The 13,944-nt window shown below is 51.7% G+C and overlaps 1 protein-coding gene across 1 annotated transcript in view; it reads left to right on the top strand.

Moving 5' to 3' along the window:
- The first annotated feature begins 3,526 nt into the window (after window positions 1-3,526).
- DAAM1 (dishevelled associated activator of morphogenesis 1) overlaps window positions 3,527-13,944 on the top strand; it is an 82,781-nt gene continuing 72,363 nt past the window's right edge. Inside the window, 1 exon segment of the mRNA XM_085225833.1 lies at window positions 3,527-3,597. The gene's annotated coding sequence lies outside the window, so the exon portion shown is untranslated.

Here is a 13,944-nt window from a genome sequence, read left to right as displayed (position 1 = left end):
CCGTTCAGGTTGGATGTTAGCTGTTGGTTGCCCAGGGAGTGGTGGGGTCACCATCTTTGGAGGTGTTCCAGAACGGTGGAGATGTGACTGAGGGACGTGGGCAGTGGGTACGGTGGGGGTGGGTTGGGGATCTTGGAGGTCTTTTCCAACTTTAATGACTCTCTGATTCTATGATTCTATTTCACTTTTATGATAGGGTAGATTCCACATTCCTCTGCTGCCAACAGAGCCAAGGATGTCCTTCCAAGTTTCACTGGTGCAGACAGACAACAGCTCTCCCCTGGGGACAGTACGGTATTGATCTTATACAGATTGAGCTCTGAGAACATGTACAGGTTCAGTGAACAGTTAGTACAAACAATACCAGTTATATTCCTGCAAGGAATTCTCTCTCCTTCCCTCAGCTGAATGTCTTCGTTCTGTTTTGCACCCAAAGAACCACTTGCACTGAGACCCTCCTGTTACCAGGCATTGCAGGATTATTCTCCAGACTCACAGTGTCCCTTTTTGAGGGCTGGATGCTCATCTGCCTTGCTGCTGCATGTGTCCTACATACCCAGTGAGGCTGCGGGCAGCTGATGATTGGGCTTTGTGTCTGAATATAGGAGCTTAATTTAATAGGCAGCTGTTGGAAAAACAAGCAAGAAAGCAACACAGTGGGACTTGATAAGCAGCCTCCCAACAAGCTCCAAGGAGGCAATTACAGGAAAATGGCCAAGCTGCTGCCATGTGGAAGCATGTCCAGGTGCTGGCTGTTCCACAGCTGGCAAACCCTGGCTATGTGTTTCACCACCAGCACTGTGTGGGTAGTGTGTGTACTGGAAGAGGTGGGTGGGCAGGGGTGGGCACTGGGAGAACAGGTAGGATATTAGCGAGGATTTCTTCTCAGAAGGAGTGATGATGTGGTGGCACAGCTGCCCAGGGAGGTGGTGGAGTCGTCATCCCTGGAGGTGTTTGAGAACCATGGGGATGTGGCACTGAGGGATGTGGTCAGTGAGCATGGTGGGGGTGGGCTGAGGTTTTGCTTGGGGATCTTAGAGCTCTCTTCCAACCTTAATGATTCTACAGTTCTCTGATTTTGTGCAAGAGAAAGGTGAATGCAGGAGCATAAGGACAGCTGTGCTGAGCTGGATATGGGGACTGTCCCACCAGCATCCTGTCCATAGCATGCAGGATGAGCATCATGGTTCTTCAATAACAAATGGTATGGGAAGGGTACAGGGATGTTTTCCAGTAAAATCTCCAGGGCTACAGCAGCCTGCAGCTCCACAACTTCCTTGAACTTGTATTGCAGCGTTGTATTGAATAGGCCGATCCAGTCACCTGGATGAAAAATGCTCCCTCTCTTTGATTGTTAGCTCTGTGATGAGAACAGAGATCAGAACTGTTCATCTTATTCAAACCAAGAACTTGTGTAGTCGTTTTTCCTCTTTTCTCATTAACTCATTTGCTTTCTCGTCTGCTGCTGAGCAAAGAGTTCATTGCTTTCCCCGGGTTGCCTATGCCAAACCACAGGACCCCGTTGCCACAAAGTGGTGGTGACTCAGAGCCCATTGTCATGAGCATGAGGTTAGGACTGTTTCCCCCACAGCGCATCACTCACATCTATCTCTGCTGAATGTCAGCTGCCATTTTCTCCCTGAGCATCCCAAGGTGTCCCCAGCGTGAGCGGAGATGTGGAGCAGCACAGATCCTGCACAGATTTCCCCTCTGCTCCCCTGGGTACCCCTTCACCTCTGTCTGTTCCTTATGGCTACTGTCCTTAATTCTTCATGCTTCTTACCCTCTCCAAGAGGGGGTGGATGAAGGGTTTTGAAGGAGTCTTTCTAAAATCCATATGCATTATATCCATTTCCAGATCTCTGCTGTCCTTCAGTTCTTTGCTTCCAAGGACTGCAACAGATTTTGTGAGCCATAATTTCCCTCTCCAAAAACTGTGCTGACTCTTCCTCAACACACTCAGTTTACCCAGCCTCCCAGCACTACCATCAGACTTGCTGCTCCAGCCCTCAACACCTTTCCCCCAAAATGCCCCTAGAATTGCTACGTCCTATTCCTTTAGCACCAAGAGTTGGAGGTCAGAGAGCCCCAGCACACTGCAACAAGCACATCAGTGTTAGCACTTTGGGTTCCTGCAGCAGCCCTGTGCAAAAGCAAGCTGCTGGTGGCAAAAGCATTTTGCTCCACATTTAGGTTCCCCTCGTTGGCCCTTCCTTTGTCTTAATGTCTCTTAGGGCCCATGTGAAACCAACCTCTGTAATCCCTCGCGGCCTTCAGATCTTTCCATTGGTCTGAAGGGTTGTCGCTGAGAAAAAAAACAAAACAATATGATATATAAATAGCTTGACTTCTTATCCAGAAAAGAAATATTTATTTAAGCTATAATGTTACACACTGTTAATTCAATCTTGAGTTTTGATCTGCACCAAAAGCAATAGCAGATCCCCTGGCATGAAGGCAGTGGGAATGCACAGCATGGTCCTGCAGAGAGGTGATGGCAATGCCATGCACAGCCATCAGGGAAACAGGGACCTTTGGAAAAGTGATTTATGACTTTCCAGCTGGCAGGCAGAGATTTGCACTGCTTGGGAGAATGTTGTCATGCACTGTGAAAGCAACTGGGGTATGGATCTTGTGTGCCTGTCCTCACCTGTGTCACTGGCCTGGTGACATGTTATCTGCAGTGCTCATCAGCTGGTGGGGAAGGAGAAGGGATGGAATAGGGTGGGACAAGATGGGATGGGACAGAATGGACTGCAATGGGATGGGATGGGATGGGATGGGATGGGATGGGATGGGATGGGATGGGATGGGATGGGGCTGAATGGGATGAAACAGGATGGGATGGAACAGAGTGGAATGGCATGGGATAAGATGGAGTGGAATAGGGTGGGATGGTATGGGATGGATCAGAATGTGATAGAGTTGGATGGAAAAGGATGGGATGGGATGGGATGGGATGGGATGGGATGGGATGGGATGGGAATGGATGGGAGGGAATGGGATGGGATGGGATGGGATGGGATGGGATGGGATGGGATGGGATAGGATAGGATAGGATAGGATAGGATAGGATAGGATAGGATAGGATGGGATAGGATAGGATGGAATGGGATGAAATGAGATGGGATGAAATGAGAGTGGGATAAGATGGAATAGAGTGGAATGGCATGAGATGGAACAGAATGTAATGGAATTGGATGGAATGGGATAGGATGGAAAGGGATGGAATGGAAAGGGATGGGATGGGATAGCATGGGATGGGACGGAATGGGATAAAATGGGATGGGATGGAATAGAACAGAACATCCCGTTGTGGCGTTTCACTACCCCCCCAGTGAAGCATTTCTCAACCCTCCCCTTCCCAGCCTCGCTCCGCGCCGCTTTCACCCCATTCACCCCACGGGGCGGGCGCCCCACGGACGAGGGCGCCCGGCGGCTCCGGGCGGGGCGGGCGCGGCCCGCTGACGTCATCGCGCCGAGCCGGGCGGGGCGGAGGAGCGGGGCCGGGCGGGGCGGGCGCGTCCGTTTTCGGGCAGGGGCCGGTCGGGCTCCGCTCCGCGCAGCGCCGGCAGGTCCCGGGTCCGGGTCCGCTCGGTGAGTGAGGCGCGTCGTGCCGCTCGGCGGGGGATCGGGGTCGCTTTGTCCGTTCCGCGGGGGTCGAGCCTGCCGGCTATCCCGGCCGTAGCCTCCCAGGCCTCCGCCCGAGGCACGCGGGGTGTGGGGTCCCGCGTCGGCGCTGCGGGGCTGCGGGCAGCGGGGCTCGGGCGGAGGCGCGGCGGTGGGAGCGGGGCGGGGGGCTGCGGGATGCGGCGCTGCCTTCGCCATGGCGACGCCGCCCCGTTCGGTCGGAGGGAGCCCGGCGGGGGGCGAGCCCCGTGCCCGCGGTGGGGGATGGGAGCGCTGGGGGTCCCTGCCCCGCGGTGCCGGGCTGTGGCGGGGTAAAAACGGCCGCGCCGCGACGTGGGAGCGGGGATGTGGGGTGTCTCGTGGTGGGGATGGCCGTGTCGGAGGGCGGGTGGGGCTTTGGGGCTCCGGCACCGGCCGTACAGCAGCAGGTTGGCTCTGGCAGCGTCTTTACCGGGCGGAGGATCTGGGAGAATGGGGTCAGCGGTGCGGTGGATGAGGACGATGCCATCGCTGCCGTCCCCGTGGGACAGCCGGCTGCATCGGGTTCCACCCGTGGGAGCTGCGCTGCTCGCAGGCAGCTGTGCTGCCTCGCGTGCTCGTGTGGAAGGGGCTTTTTGCATCTCTTTTGCGTCAAGGTTAATTGAAGGCAAAGCCAAGCCGGAGTCCTCCTGGCTAAAGCCGAGCAGCGTGTGCCTACCCCAATGCTACGGAACGTAGAGGTGGGGGTGGGAGGGTGCCGGAACCCTGCTGGGCTCATCCAGGCTGGGTACTGCGGATCTCAATGCCGTGCCACCAGCCGGCTTCTTTCTGCTGCACGGATGAAGCTTTTTTTCCCTCTCTAGAGGTTGATCTTGATACTGCACACAACCCAGCGGCGTTCCCTGCTGAGGCCACCTCTGTGAGCCATGACACCGCTTCATTTTACTCCCTCAGCCCAGCCATGGGCATCCTGAAGCACTTGGCGTCCCCTGTTTGGAGTAGCTGAAGGTCCTGCTGGCCCCTTTGCCATTGGCCTCCTTTCCCCGCTGACATCCCCTTGGTTAATGAGTGACTCAGGTCCTTGGGGCTGGCCCAGCGTGGCCCATAGTATCCTGTGCTCAGGGAGCGAGAGCCAAAGTCCAGGATCCCTGATGGAGCAAGGTGAGACTGCAAGGCAGCAGGGAACAGGGAGGCTTCCTCCTCTTCATCCTCCTCCTCTTCCTCCTCATCCTCCTCCAGCAGGGTCACTGCATGCAGCCCTGTGGTGTTTGAGGCTGGCTGCTTCACTGCCTGGCCTCCGCCCCGAGCTGGCAAACAAGATGGATGAGGTGTAAGAGTAGCACCAAATCTGCTGCCCTGGGCTGGAAGTAGAGTCGGACCAGTCCTGAGCTGAGCCAGCGCCTTATCTGACCCTTTGTTTCTGGGAGGCAGCAGGAAGGGCTCTGTAGATGGGATGGCCGCTAGGACCGGGTCATGGTTATCTACTCCTGCTTCTGTTCTTTGTTTTGGCTTCTTGCCCATCTCCTCCTGAGCTGCATCATGCACTCCTTTGTGGGCGTCATGTACCTGCTGTCCCCAGGTCCCCTCATTCCATTCCATGGTCTCCACCGGAGACACCCCTGCTTCACTGCCAGCCTCAGTGCCACTGAAATCCAGTGCAAGGGGCAGGCAGCAGCAAGCCAAGCAAATGTCAGTGCAACAACGCCTTTAGATAACCAGCAGCCACCAGCTTTCTTTTTAAAAGAGTTGTTTTGGGGGATCCCACCCGAACTAAGGCTGCCAGAGAGGTGGTGGGATGGCTGTCCTTGGAGGTGCTCAGCAACCACAGCGATGTGGCACTGAGAGACACGGTCAGTGGGCATGGTGGGGGTGGGCTTGGGGACCTCGCGGTTCTTTTCCAACCTGAATAATTCTATGATTCTAAGGGAGCAGCGCTTGCACTGACCCTGCTTGCTGGGTTTATAGCAACACAAAAAGCAACATACGTACTGCATTTACAACCCAAAGGTAGCTGCTGGTGATGCAGGCGGACACACCACGTAGGGCGGGTGGTCTTCTGTACCGATACGTGCCGAGCTGCTGCTGCACAGCTGCTTTTATCTCTGAAGTATTAATAAATGTGGCTCGCTATTTATATGGGCCTTTTTAAGAGCCTGGCGGGGCTGTCTGGAAGGCTCGCGCGGCACTGCAAGCATTCGGGGCTTTTTGTGCGTGCTTCAGCAGTAGATAAGCAAGGGCATCCAGCTGTCAGCTTCGGAGATTGCCAAAGCCTGCTCAACGGGATTTCTGCAGGCTTCTCTCACAAACGAGGATTTTGTTGGGTGCTTCAGTTTCTGACTCGATGCTGGTAATCAAATATCTCAACTTGGCTTCGGAAGGCTGCTGCAGATTGAGTGGTGAGGCCGTGCAGAGCAGGGCGAGCTTGTTGTGCTGTAATTGAGTGGGGCTCAATGTTGGTGCTTCAGCCTGCATTTTCTTTTTGTTTTAAATGCATATCTTTCTATCAGCAATTCTTTGAAAAAGGAGCAAAAAATTTTGCATTTTGCTGCTGTCCTACTAAGCGTGCATCGACCTGCCAGGACAGCTGTTCTGTTGCAAGTTGTGATAGCGGAGTGCTGTAAAATTCAAATTGTGTCGGTATTGATTTCTTTTTCCTCCCTTTGAGATAACAATATGTGTACTTTTCACCTCTGCACAAAGACAGACATCGGCGCTGTGCTGAGAAAGAGCTGATCTGAATGAAGACCTGAAAGTTAGAGAAGAAATACTGAGCGTCTGACCCTATCTTCTGCATTGGTTAAATCTATATGGCTTAGCATGTAGATTGCTTACTCTACATGCTTCCCATACTAAGGGATGGGAGAAACAACTAATGAAGGTTTGGAAGGCAGTTCCATGTGCCAGCAGTGCCTTTTTTGCATATTGCATGAGCTCTGCTCTGCACGTCAGCCCCAAATGACTTATTTCTTGCATTAAGTAGGAAGTTGGAAATAGAAAGTTTTTAGCCTGCTGTGATTTACCCTTGTGTTTTGTTGTTTTCTTTTTTCCCCTGCTGCCCTCTGTCTGAGCCGGGCTGGGAAGGAAGCTGTGCTGGTGCTGCCTTACCCCTGTCCCATTGGGAGATGAGCTGTGCTCCGTCCCTCCTGTCCCTGTGCATTGCAGCCTTTTGGAATATGTTGAAGAACCAGAAGTTCTGGGGTGGCGTGGAAAATGTCAGCTCAGTGAGTCATAAAACTTTCAAATCTTTGTGTGGCCTCTGAGGAAATTAAAAAAAAAAAAAAAGCAAAGGAGGTGGGGATGAGGAGCAGCTTGGCACCCCATAGCTACTTAGTTGGTTGAGTGGAGACTTTGGTGATTTGAGCTGACAGGATTTGTTCTGTGAGCGGTGTGGCCTGAAAACAAGCCCCTGAAATTGCAGCAAAGCAAAATAATGCACGACATTATGAGTGCGTTCCTATTGGTGAAGCCAGGTGGGGTTGTCCTCTGTGATGCCCCATCCCACATGAATCACCCATTGCCATGCTTTGTTAATGCTTCCTCCAATGCTGGGCCCCCCAGCCTCCGCCTTTTGTTCCCAATTTGCAAAATGGAAGAGCTGTGTGCTGCTGGGAGCACCTGCACCAGAAAGTCACTTCCTATATCAGCAAAGTGGATGGGGTGGCCCAACCTGGTGGTGCTCACCGATGAGTCACTGTTGTGAGTCACTCAGTAACTCATAAATTACTGCCTTTTGACTGAGTTGCATTGACAATCAGTGCAAAACATTGTTGCTGGAGGTGGAGTGGCATGGACCTTGCCACTGTGACAGAGCTGGTGGCAAGCATTAGTTAGCCCATCGGAGCTCAGTTCTGGTGCTCATTTGTGTCTTCCTGAAGGCTGGCTTGGTTGGTTTGCTGCCATCTGGATGGTTTTTTAAGTCATTTTGGAGCTCTCAGTCTGAACCCTTCCCAACTTGGCACTGAGGACATACAGTAGAGCATCCGTAAAATGCTGAACAAGGGGTGAAAGTTGTTGGTTGGACACATCTTCATCTCCCTGAGCCTGCCCTCACCACGGCAGCACCCTGCTGAGCGCCAGGGCTGTGCGTGTCTCCTGCAGGGCTCCTTGCTGTGCCAGACAAGTGGCTTCATGTTGCTCCTCCTGCATTCCTGCAGCAAGCATTGCTCAGCTATGCACTCCCAGCTACGTGCTGCTCACCTGAATCATGTCTACATGTGTGTGCACAGCTTCATCACCCAAAAGCCCAGGCTGTGCCTCTCTGGTCTGCTCTGGTCAAGTTCAGGCATTTTTACAAGAGGGTGAATGAAATAGTGCTCAAAGGGCATGGTGGGAGAGCAGCAGGAGTGACTCGGTGCAGGAGCTGCTCCTGAGCTCTCAGGCTGACATCTTGCCATCAGATTCATCTGCAAGAGTTGGCCCAAGCCACCCATTCCCCAGGGCTTGGGATGTTCCAGACTGGGATTCCTTGTTCCTCATTGCACTGGCAAAGCCCCAGCTGGAAATTTGTCATGCAAAGCTCAAAACCCGTGTGTGCATGTACATGCATAGCGGTGACATGAAGAGAGCAGAAAGACCCAATTAACTCCTTAGACGTATGCCCGCCCTTGGGGATGTGCATGGCACAGTGGGACTTTGGGTGCTCCCAGTGCCACTTTCCTGTTCTCTTCTCACAGTGTGGATTGGGTTTGGGTACATCTGCTGTGCTGCTCACAGGTTGATGTCGGGGGGTTTTGCATGGAATATTAGCAGCTGGCTTTCCTACCAGTATGCAGAGCTGAGCTGTGTTTGACATTTTTTGGGAAGTCATTGGTAGAGGGTGGATTCCTTCACTGCATTAGAGGAGATGGGATTGCTGGCCCAGGGCAGGTCTTGTGGCCACATGGAGATCAGCAGTGCTGAGCTTTAGCGAGTGGGCTGTCAACAAGCAGGAAAAACGCCCACACAGTTCTTGGAGAGGAGCAAAACTACAACCTCGCTTGGCTGCACGTCTCAGGTCTGGGGAGCTGGCACTGCTGGAGCTCCAGGGCTGTGCTCTGCACCCGTCTTTGTACTGCTTGGGCCGGGAGGCTGGGACAATGCTTGTCCTAAAAAGCTGCAGCATGAGATCAGGGGGTGCAGGAGTCAGTTTACTGTACCCCAAAGCAACACTGTGAACTGGACTCCTAATGCAGCATGGCCATGCGCTTTTTAGCTTTTTCTGGATGCCTTCTCCTTGCTTGGCCTCAGCATCTTCTAAGTGAGCCAAGCTGTGGACTCTTGCGTGCCGTCCTGGAGAGCTGTGGTAGCTGAGGTCCGGTGCAGCTGTTTCCTTCGAGGACGCCTGTAAGTGGCTGTGAAGCTGTTTGTGTAAAGCTCTTTCCCTGCTGAGAGCCCTTTGGATATTTGGTGTTTCCAGCTGCCCTGTGGGGTTGGCCTCTTGGTGCCTGGCTGCTGTGCCCCTGTGCTGCTTGAGGTTGGCTGGACTTGGGTTTTGCAGCTGGCTTTGGGGCTTCTCCCATTGCCATCCCTGCTTGAGCATGGAGGTGTTGATGGGGCCAGGCTCTCAGGGCATGATCCCGTATGATGCTTGGCAGTTCCAGTTGGGCAGCAGAAAAGCTGAACTTGCAAATCCACTCCGGTAAGTCACGCCAAGGACTGTTTGAACTGCTGTAATCCCCAGTGCCTCCTGAGCAACCCTGTTTACAAGGGGTGGTGCTTCCAACCCCTGTCCTGGGCTGTACGTCACTCGTTTGCTTAGTGAAACTCCGTTGCTGCAGGAGGTTAGCTGGGAGAGCTGATACTGCGCTCCTTCCTCACCACCCCCTTGTTGTGGACACATCCTGCAGAGCGGCTGGAGGCTCTCTGGGGACACCTCGGTTCCATTTTCAGACTACAGCTCCTTTTATCTCCCATGGAGACCGCTGTCTGGCACATCGCACGTGAAATCGCCGCTGGCTCCGGAGCCCTGGGAAGTCTCTACCCATCACACAGAGCAAAAAAGATGTCAAGGAAAATTTTTGGAGCGTGCTAAATGTCCTTATTCCTACAGACAGTTTACTTTGGGTTCTGGATTTGGAAGGGAGTCTTTACACTCGTGGTTTTCTCACGTTTACTTTTGTACTGAGTGCTGCTCTTCTGCTCACTGAGGTCAATGTTCTGACATTTCTAATCATGGTGTTAGTTCAGGCTGCAGCGATGTGCCATGGGCTGCACTGTGGATTGTACAGGCAAGACACTGCGGGGTCCATGAAATACAGTTTGCCTGTTTTTGAAGCTATCCTACAGCCTGACAGGTCTCAGCATGAGAAGAAGAGGACAGAGGGCCTTAACCTGTGTAACTTGGTTGCCTCTTGTTCTGTTTCGTTTCACTGTGACCTTGGTGAGAGATAAAGCATCTGTGGGGTCTGCAATCCCTATGCCGTGGGGTGTGGAGCAATTGGGGTGCTGGGGACCCTGTGGCGATGGGCTGTCGTGAGCAGGGAAATGGATCTATGAAAAAATGGGTGCTCATTTTTTCCAAGGGGAGAAAAAGCCTGCAAACACCTTTCTGGTGGGTGCCAGGCCCCCACAACTGCGGCGTTGTGACCTCCCATCTGCCTTGGGTACAGCTCTGCCCACCCAGCAAAACTGGCCAGGATCCCAAAAAACAAACAGGCCTCCTATGCTGGGCTGCTGCACAAGGGAAGGTTTTCGGCACAGATCCTTTCAGCGCTTTGCTACCTGCACTGCTGCCAATGCTGCTCGGCTCGCCCCAAGCCTACTGAAAGCCCATGGGATCGACTCTTCCCCTTCCTCCTCCCACTTCCTTTCCCCCCCTTCTCTTGGTTTTCAACACTAGATACTTGAATAAGTCATCGAGGATGTGATCACACAGGAAACCTGCTTTTTTAATTTTTTTTTTTAATTTTTATTTATTTATTTATTTATTTTTTTTGCAGCAGGGTTAGGAAGTGAATTCAGCTCTCCAGGGTTTCAGTCCTGTGCTTTTTAATCACAAGGTTCTTCATTCTTTCGACTCCGTTGCTCTTGAAATGACGTGTCCTCAGCTGCTTTTCCCTTTGCTACTGCAGACCTGCAGAAACAATAGCGCCTGGAAATGCTCTTCAAGAAACTGAAATGGATGGTGCTGGTGTGTGCAGCAAGAGGGAGAACGCGCATTTGATCTGCGTTACGTCTTTATTTGTTGTCTTGTTTACTACTTGGTTATTCCTTTGCTTCAGTGGAGAGCAAAGCCCTTGTTCCTGCAGAATTCATAGCTTCTAATTTGCTCCTTGTTAGAAGTAGTGCCCCAAATCCCGCATTCCTTTGTGCATCTTGTCTTTTCCCCCCCCCCCTTTTTCTTTGTCAGTGGGGGCTTATGGAGTATAATGCACAGATTAGCAACTGTATTTGTGGAGTAACCCATCTTTGTGCAGGTCTGGCTAGAAACCAATTAAGCTTGTCTTGATCTCTAAATGAGATTTTTGTTGAACATCTTACCCAACCGCCTTTTACATCCATTAATAGCGGGTGGGATTAAAATAGCTGAACGTGTAGAGATCGCGTGTTGGATAAACAGAAAGCGTTGGTTGCAGGGAAGTTCCCGGGGATGTGTGCAAACCGGCGCCTCTTTGTTCCGTGCTTTTGTAGCTCTGCTTGTCGAAACCTGGCGTGAAGTACGTCTGGCTGCGGGCGTGCAGAGCCTGTTGGTAGGGGATGCAGTGCAGGGGCAGATGTGTGGTGAATAAATAGGAAGCTTTCCATGAGTGTCCCCATCGCTCTGGGTGACAATGAGATTCTGCTGCCTTCAGGTCCCTGCAGGTGCTTTGGTGCTCCCAGGTCCCAGGGTTGTTTTTTTTTAGCTGGGAAGAATCACCTTGGCTTTCCAATTATGAGTGGCAGCTGACATGTCCCTGCAGCTTCCATTGGGTTTACCTAAGCTGCTGCAGTGAAAACCCAGCCGGGAATGGCACTTTAGTGCACTGTTTTTGAAGAAAACCGGCTAAATAAAGATGCCTTTAATAAGCTGTGCCTTCAGGGAACCCTTGTATCTCATCCCAGGCTGTTTCTGTGTTAAGATAAGATTGTGGAGCAGCTGCATTTGTACTCTGCTTGGATGAAGGGCTGTGGGCTGTTTTCAGGGTGCAGACATTCATTCTTTCTTTGTTTATTTGTAAAGCAGCTGCAGAGAAGCAGTGTGAAACCCAGTATGTTCTCTGGTGACCACCGGGTTTCTCTGATGTGCTCAAACAGTAAGAAGCACTGCCCAGAGGGAAGGAGGGAACTAAAACTTTGTGTTAACTGTGCTCCCTTTAATTTTTCCCTATCACAAGCCTCCTGATTGCCACCCAACCAAATTACCAGCCCGGCATACCGAAGCCCCTGGCACCATATCGAAGAGGACAATTGTCTCAATGAGGTGACAGCCATCCTCTTTGGCGTGGCACTCTCAGTGTGACCGAACTCAAAAACCTCATGAAAAAAAACAAACAACATAAAGTGTAAGATGTATGGTGGTTTTGTTTCTTACGTGTTCTCTGATAGGGCATGAGGTGGGACCTTGCAGGTGCTGCATGGTGACGTGATGTGATGTGACAGGTGATGTGGTTTCCTGGGAGGAAGATGTAAAAATAAGCCTGTCATCAGCCTTGTTTGTATGTTATCCTGCTGTCCTGGCCCCCTGCTCTTTCTTCCTCAAAGCTGAAGAGCTATGGAGTTCAGTGTCCCTCATCCCAGCATCCAGAAGGGTGACACAAACCCTTGTGAGGCTGTGCCATGCCTGAGGTGTGGAGAACCCATTGGGCCAACTTCACCATCTCCTCCTGTGTTTCCTCTTCCAAAGCTTTGCAGGAGCTGTTCTCTCCCTCCTCCTAGGGCCAGAATTGCAGAGCTACAAAGGAACATTTGTGTAGGGTATGGATGTGAGCTAGTGCTGTAACCAGGCTGAGTGCTAAGCTGCTGCTGACCCAAACTTTGTCTTCCATTTCAGTTAAATATACCCTTGAAAGCATGGTAACTGAGGCTAGCTTCAATTTTGGTTATGCAAAACAGGCAAATGCAGCTCCAAACCTACCCAGGAGGAAGGCCTCATGCCCATCCAAGGGTCAGGGCACCCCATGGTCAAGTCCTGGATTATTATCTCTTCTTAGCCCATGTCTGGCCTGTGCTGGTGATCAAAATGTGGGATGGTCACTGCAAGGCCACCTCTAGCTTTGAGTGAGGTGGGTTTTAGAAGGATTAATCTTGTAGCACAGCCATAAGCTGTTGCAGTCTTCAGAATAGCCAAGCAAACCACTCATCAGGAGAGCTGTAATGAAACAGTAGCTTCAGGATCCCTGATCAGATAATCACAGAATTGTTTGAGTTGGAAGGGGCTTTAATGGCCACCTGGACCAATTCCCCTGCAGTAAACAGGGACACCCACAGCTCCATCAGGTGCTCAGAGCCCCATCCAGCCTGACCTTGGGTGTCTGCAGGGATGGGGAACCCACCAGCCCTCTGGGCAACCTGTGCCAGAGCTGCACTACCTTTATTTTAAAAACAAAACAAAGCATCTTCCATGTATCCAGTCTAAATCTTCCCTCTTTAAATGGTGGAGGCACCTTGTGAGATGGAGGCCAATGAGAGTGCTGTGTGTGATTTGTGCCCGTATTTGCTGTGTGTTGGTGCTTCTCTTTGCAATGCAGTTTGCCATTTGTTATCTACAGTCTGTGACCATGCTTATCCTTGGGCAGCCAGAGCCAGCCCTTATCTGCATAAATGCTGGCCTTTGAGCAACATGGGCTGATATAAGGAATATAAACATATATAAATAGAAGAAATATATGTATGTAATGGTACTTACATGAACCAGCTGGTGACCTGAATGGAGGAGAGGGTGTTATCCTTGACTTGGCTCACATACAGGTAGGGGAGGTAGATTTTAGATATAAGCAAGGAGATGGGCTTTCCTCTTGAAAGGCAGTTCTTGAGTTCTTTGGTTGTGCATTTTCGTTAGTTAGGAGAACCAGAGGACAGCTTTCTGAGTGCAGCATGGTTTGTGCCTTGCAGGTGCCTCAAGAGTAGAGCAGCTCGAGGCCAAGATGCCATGAGATGAGGGGTTGCCCCACAGCCTTGTCATCTCATGCTGGCTGGCATGTGGGCAGGATGGTGTGGACATCCCAGCACTGGTCTCCTGTGCATGCAGGATGCTTCACTGCAGAATTCACTGCTCTGTGTTAAATGCGCACAGATAATTGCAGTTTTAATATCCCCAGAAAGGAAATTTGTTAGAGGGAGAGGTTTTCCTGTGACGCTTGTGGAGGTATGATCCTGCAGGGTGACATCCATCATTCCTTCCCCTTTTTGCTGCTTGTTTCAACAATAGATCTCAAATGG

Source organism: Meleagris gallopavo, chromosome 5 (genome assembly GCF_905368555.1).
Source record: "Meleagris gallopavo chromosome 5, MGAL_WU_HG_1.1, whole genome shotgun sequence".
Classification (NCBI taxonomy): Eukaryota; Metazoa; Chordata; class Aves; order Galliformes; family Phasianidae; genus Meleagris; species Meleagris gallopavo.
This window is presented reverse-complemented; position numbering and strand designations above follow the sequence as displayed.